This window comes from Orycteropus afer, unplaced genomic scaffold (genome assembly GCF_000298275.1).
Source record: "Orycteropus afer afer isolate SDZICR_OR568_19922 unplaced genomic scaffold, OryAfe1.0 scaffold00161, whole genome shotgun sequence".
Lineage (NCBI taxonomy): Eukaryota > Metazoa > Chordata > Mammalia > Tubulidentata > Orycteropodidae > Orycteropus > Orycteropus afer.
In genome coordinates, this window is record NW_006921748.1 from 7427987 (window position 1) to 7437610 (window position 9624).

Consider the following 9624-nt stretch of genomic DNA (forward strand, 5'->3'; position numbering starts at 1 on the left):
ACTATAAAGAACTACTTCAAGAAACCATAAGAGATCTACATAAATGAAAGAACATCCCATGCTCGTGGATAGGAAGATTGAACATTGTGAAAATGTCAATTCCACCCAAAGCAATCTATACATTCAATGCAGTCCCAATCCAGATCCCATCAACATTTTTTAAGGATATGGGAAAACCAATCACTAATTATACATGGAAAGGAAAGAGACCCCAGATAAGCAAAGCACTATTGAAGAAGAAAACAAAGTAGGAGGTGTCACATTGCCGGTCTCAAAAACTACTGTACAGCTACAGTAGTCACAACTGGCTGATACTGGTTTAATGACAGACACATAGACCAATGGAATAAAATTGAGAACCCAGAAATAGATCCATCGGCCTATGGACAGCTGATCTTTGACAAAGGGCTGAAATCCATTAAATGGGGAAAAGAATGTTTAATAAGTGGTGCTGGTAAAACTGGAGATCCATTTGCAGAAAAATGAAACAAGATCTCACACCATACACAAAAATTAACTCCAGATGGAGCAAAATCTTAAATGTGAAACCTAGAACTATAGAGTTCCTCAAGGAAAAACTAGGGGCAAATTAAGGGGCCCTAATATATGGCATAAATAGACTATCAAACATAACCCAAAATGCACAACAGCAGAAGAGAAACTAGATGAATGGAACCTTCTAAAAATTAAATTTTTATGTGCTTCCAAAGACTTCTGCAAGAGTCAAAAGAGAACCTAAAGATTGGGGAAAAAAAATATTTGGTAATGACATATCTGACAAGGGACTTATTTCTAGAATTTATAGAAAACTCCAACACCTCAATAACAGAAAGACAAATAATCCAATGAGAATATGGGCAGAAGACATGAATAGAGACTTAGTCAAGGAGCATATTCAGGCAGTGAACAGACATATAAAGAAACGCTCAAGATCATTAGCCATTAGAGAGATACAAATCAAAACAATGAGATACCATCATGCTCCAGCACTAGTAGCAAAATTTAACAAGACAAAAAGTAACAAATGCTGGTGAAGATGTGAAGTGATTTGGACTCTTATACACTGCTGGTGGGACTGTAAAATGGTACAATCACTGTGGAAAGCAATATGGTGATTCCTTAAAAAGTTGGAATTAGAAATACCATTTGACCCAGCCATTCCATTACTAGGTATATATCCTAAAGAAATGAGAGCCATGACAAGAACAGACATATGTACACCCATGTTCATCACAGCACTATTTACAATAACCAAAAGATGGAAACAACCTAGGTGTCCAACAACTGAGAAATGGATAACCAAACTATGGTACATACACACAATGGAATACTGTGCAACCCTAAAGAATAATGTAGAATCTGCAAAACACTGCATAACATGGATGAAGTTGGAGGAAATTATGCTGAGTGAAATAAATTAATCCCAGAAGGCAAATATTGTATTAGGCGATTATTGTAAAACTCAAGGAAAGGTCTATCTATGGAAAGAAATTTTCTTTGTTGGTTACCAGAGGTGGGAGAGGAGGGGAGGTGTAATAGCTGGAGCTGTGCATGAACTTAGCTGGACCACAAGTTTTTGTGGTTTAAGCAATTGTGAAGTGGGTTGTTCCAGTGATGGGATACGATGTATATGTTTTGAGCAGCCGATCCATTGAAAGGGAGTTTCCTTAGGGGTGTGGCCTGCTTCCAGTGTATTTATGGACAGCCTGGGAAAAGAGACACTCTTCTGTCCCTTGGGATTCTGTTGTGCTGCCTACAACTCTCCGTGAGTCAACAATAAACCATTTGGCATGGAAATCTTGGATTCATTATTCGTTGGAGTCAACAGCCAGTGTACCAACCTTGAGCTCCTCAGCCCCTGCAGCTGTGTGAGTCAGGAAAAGCCTCTATCTTGACATTTGATCCAAGAACTTTGGACTTTCCGGCTTCTATAAGTGTGTGAGCCATTTTCCTAAGATAAACTTCCCTTTCTCTCTACATATAAGCTTTACTGGTTTTGTTTCTCTAGAGAACTCAGTCTAACATAGGAGGGAACACTGTTAGATAAGTAAAGATAAGTATTGATTTGGGTGAAGAGAAGGGCAATGTACCTAATGTGAGTGATCAACACGGTGGCATTGAAGAAGACGAAGACATAGAGAGGTACATGGGAGGTACAGACAACAAAGATAAACCCTGTTGCAAACAAAGTACTGTGTTGTCAGTGAAGGCAAACGTGGGTATACGGGTGGATAGATGGGTGGACGGGCTGAAATATTAGCTATGTCTATGCAACAGGGAGTATACCCAAGACCATGCATAGGGTTGGCAGACAATGGTTCTAAAAGTATATTTGTATATTTTGTAAGAATTCCCAGGTATATAGTACAGCTGACAAGGGACACAGTTGTAGTCACTTCTTGGTCACAGACAGCTACCCAGAGGGACCAAGTAGTTGGACCTGTGGGCTTGGAACCATAGTCACAGGGGACACCAAGCTTAATAATATACTACATAAAACATTGTTCCATCTCCTACTTTGGTGAGTAGTGACTGGCATCTTAAAAGCTTGCAGCCAGCCATCTAGATGTAATGATGGATCTCTCCTTGTCCAGAGCAAAGAAGAATGAAGAAAACCAAAGATTCATGGAAACAATTAGTCTTGGCAACTGGTACACCGTGTGATTCACAGCCTATATGACTATGAGACTAGATGGTGGCTGGCTACCACTGTCAATCACTCAGAGTTGGATCTATGTAGGAGATCCTGGATACAGAGGGAGAACAATGTGGAACAAAACTTAAAATCATTTGGAAAAAAAAACGGGGAGACCAGGTTTCCTGGTCTGGTAGAGCCTGGTAGAACCACTGAGACTATAATCCCTAGCTGCTCTTCAGGTCTGGAATTGAAGCCCCACCTGTGGCTTCCAGCCAAATAAAAGACAGGTATGTGAACTGAACATTTACCTGAGGTAGATACACTCCTTGGAGAGAACAATCATGGGAGAAAGAAGGGCTTTTTATGCACAGGGAGACAGCTCATGGGGCTGGAGTACATAGAGGGATGGACACAGGGAAGAGGTAACTATCAGGAGGAAGTGGGAGGGGAGCTGTTGCATTGGGGTAAATTGTAGTCAATGTCATGAGACAAAGTGTATGTCAACTGCTGTATGGAAAGTAAATTTGCTTTGTAAATTTTCACCCAAATCACAATAAAAGAAAAAATAATAATAAGTAAATTAAATAATTGTTCACACAAAAAAAAGTGCATTAGTAATTCCATGCTGCATGTTTAATAGAGGGTAGAAGAAAGTAAGTTATTACCTTTTATTTTATTGCAGGTTGAGTGGTAGAATTCTCACCTTCCATTCATTGGTTCTGACCAATGCATCTCATTTACAGCCACCACCCATTTGTCTGTAGAGGCTTGTGTATTGGTATGATGCTGAATAAATTGTACTGGAACTTCCAGACTAAGACAACTGAAAAACAAAATCCTGGTGATCTACTTCTGAAAATCAGCCAATTAAAACTCTATGGATGACAATGGTCCTATTAGTAACTAATCATGCATATAACATGGAACTGGGAAATGTGTCTTTCAGTTCTGCAGGACAGACATGAGTCAGGGACTGATTTGATGGCTGTTATAACAAAACCGTTGTATATTTCTTTACATTTTACCCTCTTTTTTCAAGGATCACAATGGCAAAGAAGTCAAGAAGTCAAGAATTCTATCATGACTTATTTTTCCACAAAATTCCCTCTGGTGTTGTGATTGTGTAGGAAGAAAAGTTCTCCAACATGTAAAGGGGAATGCCACTTTGAGGTTCTACAATCAACATAAATTGTGCAATTTCATTGTGATGGATCTCAGAGGGGAATGGTAACCTGGAACATTACACAGACAGTCTTATGGAAACCAACAGTTGAATGAATATTCCTATCCCTGACTTCATTGTAACATGGAACAAAAGCAGTGGATCTTAAGGCTTTCAAAAATTCACATGGACTAGTCTATGAGTGATAATCAGAGGGCTTGAGGGTAAAGATGAATAAACTGTCCTTAATCCCAAACAATTTTGCTTTTTAAATGACCTCTGGCTCTTACACAACCTGGAAATAAAGAGGTACAGAAAGCATTGATAATGGCTGAAAATGAATTCCTTCAACTAGATAGGAGAAAGCCATGAGCAAAACTTAAGATTTTAAGTGAAATGAACAAGAAATGTCTTGCATATGTTCTTCATTCTCTAGTACTGCTATAACAGAGCTACCCCAAGTAGATGTCTTTAACAAATAGGAATGTATACATTTACAGTTTAGGAGGCTAGAAGTCAGTATTCAGAGTGCTGGCTCTAGGGGCTGGGTGAAGGGCCCTTAACCCAGGGCTTCAGCTTTGCCTCTTGTTCCAAGTCCACTGGAGCTGGACTCTTCTCTTAACTCACACAGCTGTTGGCTGCTGAGGCCGAGGAACCCAAAATAAAATAGCACAATCCCAAAATCAGCAGGCGACGAGGCAGACCACTGGTTGAAGTCCAAAAACTGGAGATGAACCAAATGCAGGACCTTTCTACATTTGCTGGAAGCAGGCCACTTGCTGAAGAAAATTCTCCAATTGATGAACTGCTCCCAGCACATTATACCATGGAGAAGATTACATAATGTCCAATCTCATCATGGGGAATAACTACAGCCAGTTGCCAAGCCACTGAAAGTCATGGCCCAGCCAACCTGACACACAACCTTCCACACACCCACAACCACATTTTGGGCTTTCAGATGACCTCTTTATAGATAAGCAGCTCATATGTCAAAAAATATTTGCAATAGTGCTGGTTTATACCTGTTGTTCCAGAGTAATTATTAAGCATCTTCTTTTTACTTTCACAATTTCCCTATTTGGATGAAAATTATGTGATCATCCAATTATAATTGAATGCTATCATGAGATTGCTTACTAATTCTGTGCTTTATTTGTTTGTTTGCTTTTATAAATGTGCTTTCCCAGTACTTCAAAACAAAGCAAAACAAATCATAATTGGAATATTGAGTTGTCTGAATATGTACAACTGTAGCAATATGTTGAATAGAATAGAACCTGTGCCGTAATAGCAAATACCCTGTTCACATTGGGAGGGACAATTTAGTTCAGCACAAGACCTTCTGTCATGTTAAATTATGCTGCTAATTTATATTTTATTAGTTTTGTAGGCTTCCTAGTACTTTATTTGAAAATTTGTTTTGGTTTTATAGTTGTGTAGAGCTATATGCATAAAGAGTTTTATGTTCACAGCTAATTAAGTAACATTATAATAAAATAAGTGAAATAGGAGTGTGTGTGCATATGCATTTTTCTTAAGAAGGTATATATTATTTATTATTTTAAATTGAAGTGAAATTCACATAACATAAAGTAATGCATTTTAATGTATAAAATCAGTGGCATTTAGTATATTCACAATAGTGTTCATGCAACACTTCCGTCCAGGTTAAAACGATTCTCATCACCCCAAAAGGAAACCCCATAAGCAGCAACTCCTTATTCCTGCTGACCGCAGTCCCTGGAAACCTCTGATCAGCTTTTTCTCTCTATGGATTTACCTATTCTGGATTCTTCATGTAAATGGAATCATACAATATGTGACCTACAATGTATGGATTTTTTTTTTTTTTTTACTTAATATAATGATTTTGAGGTTCAATTACTTTGTAGTATGCGTGTATCAGTACTTCATTCCTGTTATATGGATGAATGATATGCCATTGTATAAATATACCACATTTTGTTTATCTATTTATCCACTGATGAACATTTTGGCTTGTTTTTATCACCTGACTATTGTGAAGTATCTGGTTTACTCATTTTCTTTTTTAAAGGTATGTGACATCATTTGTAACAGGTGGAAATATTTTAGAATTATCCTTTTTGCTATTATTATGAAGTAATACTTTTTGTCATTTATATGCAAGTAAAAATATAATGCTTAGACTTCTCTATGAACTTCTTTACTTCAAAAGAAAGAGCCAGTACTCTGTACTTATGAATCTTAGATCCCTGTGTGTATGTGCATGTAGGGGACAACACTTTAAATACCCTGCCTCATGTGAACTACCTTCTTGCAGGTTTAATTTGTACTCTGTTTTCTCTCTAACCTATTTTACTAAAGGTAAACTTGTTTGAAACCTTACAAATGTGCCTTGCATTTGGGAGAGAGGGGACATAGATGATGTTCAAATTGAGGAGAAAGCACCTCCCTTTTGCATGGGAGATAGTACTTCAAGGCAGTGGGATGTGCATGTTTCTAACTATGTGTGCTTGGCCTATCATGACATTTGCTGAAACCTATTTGATGTTCAAGAATGGTCAAAAGATTCCTTCTGCACATCTTGTTAAACATATTTCCTTTAGAATTGAAAAGGTGTTTGTTTTGCTTTGTTTTGATCGAATGCAAAGAAGCATTATAGGTTTAATTTTGCTGAGAAAAGCATCAATACCAACCTCTTTTCCTCATCCATTCCTATTCTAGCAGTCCTGCTTCTCTTCAGGGTTCCTGTAACTAAAGGAGCACGCATGAGAATTTCAGCCCCAAGGATCAATGATTTGGTTCTCTATGGACTTTGGCACAGTAGATACATCCTTAAGTTTAAAGGGCATCAAGCATATGAAGAATTAAGGAAATCAGGCAAATTCAAAGCAAAATGGACAGGTGTTTAAAAGACCAGGAAAACAGAACAGGGTTCAGACTGGTAATCAACTCTTGGAAGTCATTGGATACTTGGATACTTGTTGGATCTTCAATCTCCTTTGCTAATTTTGATATAACATTAGGGCTACCAAAAGGATATTATGATTAATAAATTTGTATGAAAGCACTTTAAAGGCATAAAGGTCTTTGTAATCAGCTTATATTGAAGGTGGTGAAATATTTTCCCTTAGTTACACTTTTTCTTTCATTTTCCTCCAAGAGAAACTGAAAGAATATAGTGCAGGTAGTTAGTACTTAATAAATATATTTTTAGATTGAATTATGCATATTAAATTTCCTTATTAGTTTCCATAATCCCCCATTTAGGAGTCGCTATATCTTATAAAAAATATCAAAACACCAAACCCACTGCCATTGAGTCAATTCCAACTCATAGCAACACTATAGAGCTGCCCACAGGGTTTTTAAGGCTGTAAATCTTTTCTAAAAGCAGACTGCCTCATCTTTCTCCCACAGAGTGGCTTGTGGGTTCCAACTACCACTGGCTGGTTAGCAGCCAAATGTTTTAACCAATGAGGCATCAGAAATCCTTTATAAAACAAAATAGAGTACTAATGCTGAAGAGTTTGTGATGACAGCATCTAAAAGTGGAATGAATTAAGTAATTTTAATATCTTCTCATCTTGTTCATTTGACATTTTCCACTCTCACTATATCTAGGAAAGGGGAGAGAGTAAACTTCCAATTCCTGCTTTGTTATTTTCAAGCTTTGTGGCAAGGTATTTCTTTCCTGTGTCTCCATTCCATCTTCTATCAAATGGGAATAATAATGCCAAATCCATGGGGTTATTATGAGCCTTAAGTAGCACAATATCTCTACAATTTCCTGGCAAACTGTGTAATGTATTATTAGTTTTCAATAAATTTTGCTTTCCTCCCATTTTCTAACCACTTACCTTCAGGTGGTGGGATGTTGTGAAATATTTTCCCCTTAGTAGTGATTACTATTTATTTATTTTTTAACAATGAAAACTAAAGCCCAAGGCTCTGGTAGTGTAGTGTCTAAGGCACTTGACTGCTAACCAGAAGGCTGGTGGTTCAAACCCACCAGCCACTCCTTGGAAGGAAGATGGGGCAATCTACTTCTGTAGTGATACTGCCTCGGAAACCCAAGGAGGGGTCGCTATGAGTAGGGTCAGACTCAAAAGCACATAACAACAACAACAATAATAAGGAAAAATGTAAATATAAATGCTTATAGACAATGGGAAGATATTTTAAGAGTATTAAATTCTTCTCACAGAGCCTTATTTTACATGTATATGCCCCAAATCCTAGCTTTGAGGTTTGTTTCTATTTCTCTTTCTTTCCCTCTAAAATCAAGTGAGATTGAGTAACTTAAATCTATTTTGGGATAATGCTTGCTAACTGACCCATAACCATATTCAAGGTCAGCAATTTAACCCACAAAGTTTATTGATGTGTAATAGCATATATAAAGCAGTTCTTTGTCTGTCCAGTCCACATTCAATACAGAAGGAAGGACTTTGTTGTTGTTCAAAACCAACCAGAACTTTTATTAACATTTGTTTTTCTAGCTACCAAAGGCACACAAACTCATTGTTTTGGGATCAATTCTGACTCCTGGCAACCCCAAGTGTTACAGAGTAGAATTGCCCCAAAAGTGTTTTCTTGGCTGTAATCTGTATGCAAGCCGATCTCCAGGCCTTTCCCCCACAGGGCTGCTTAGTGGGGTTTGAACCATCAATCATTAGGTTAGTAAACCAAAAAACTCACTGCTGTTGAGTCAAATTCAATACATAGTGACCCTTCCTTGGGTTTCTGAGGTGGTATCTCTACGGAGGTAGATCGCCCAGTCTTCCTTCCGAGGAGTGCCTGGTGGGATTAGGTTACTAGTCTAGTGCAAACCATTCACACTATCCAAGAAACTTTAAGTGTGCAACAGAGTAGGTTAAATGGGAATCAGAAAACTATGTGTTGGACATACAATCAGAACATTCTGGAAACTCCAAGATAAGTCTCCATTGGCCACAGAGATACCAGTTAGCGAGTCTGGGTCCAAAAGTCTCTCTTTCTCGGGGCAGTGGTTACAGTCTGTGGACCACTTGGGAGTTTTTGGTTACTCCTTCTGCTCCTTGTTTTCTACAGTGGCTAAAATGCAGTTAATAGATAGCAGCTTAATATATCATGTTTTGTTCTTTCTTCCTAAGATAATACACAAGACAACTAGACTGGAGTTATATATCTACCAAACAATTTTATTTCTTATTTAAACTCTCTGGATTTATGCTAAGGCAAAAATATATGATATATATAAATATTTTCTCTTCAGCTTTCAGGAGCAAACTTTAAGGATTTTTTTTTTTTTTAATTCAATGCTGAAGAGAGGAATACTTCCTTTACCTTGGCAATGCCCCTGAATACAATGAAAACTTCTCCATCAGGACCTCGACATAGGATAGACACAAGGTCTCTTGCTTGATACCCACTTCTACTGAGTTGATTCCAGCTCACTGCAACCCTACAGGAAACCCACTGGGTCTTCAAGGCTGTCAATCTTCACAGAAGCAGTCTGCCTCATCTTTCTCCTGTAGAGCAGCTGGTGGGTTCAAATCATGGACCTGTGGTTTAGCAGCTAAGTGCTTTAACCACTAAGCCACCAGAGCTCCTTTATGACTTGACACACTCACCTGTAAATTTTAAAAAAATGTATTATGTGACTTTTGATACCAGTACTCCTGAGAACAAATTGAGTATGTGATAATAAACATATAACAGAAAAGTGCTAACTTCTGTAAATTTTGCATGTATTAAAAAAGAAATGTTTAATATCAGTCTCTTTTAGAACTAGGCCTTTAATACATTTCTAGGCCCCTCTGTTTCTAGGTTAAACTTTAAATACCAAATATAAATT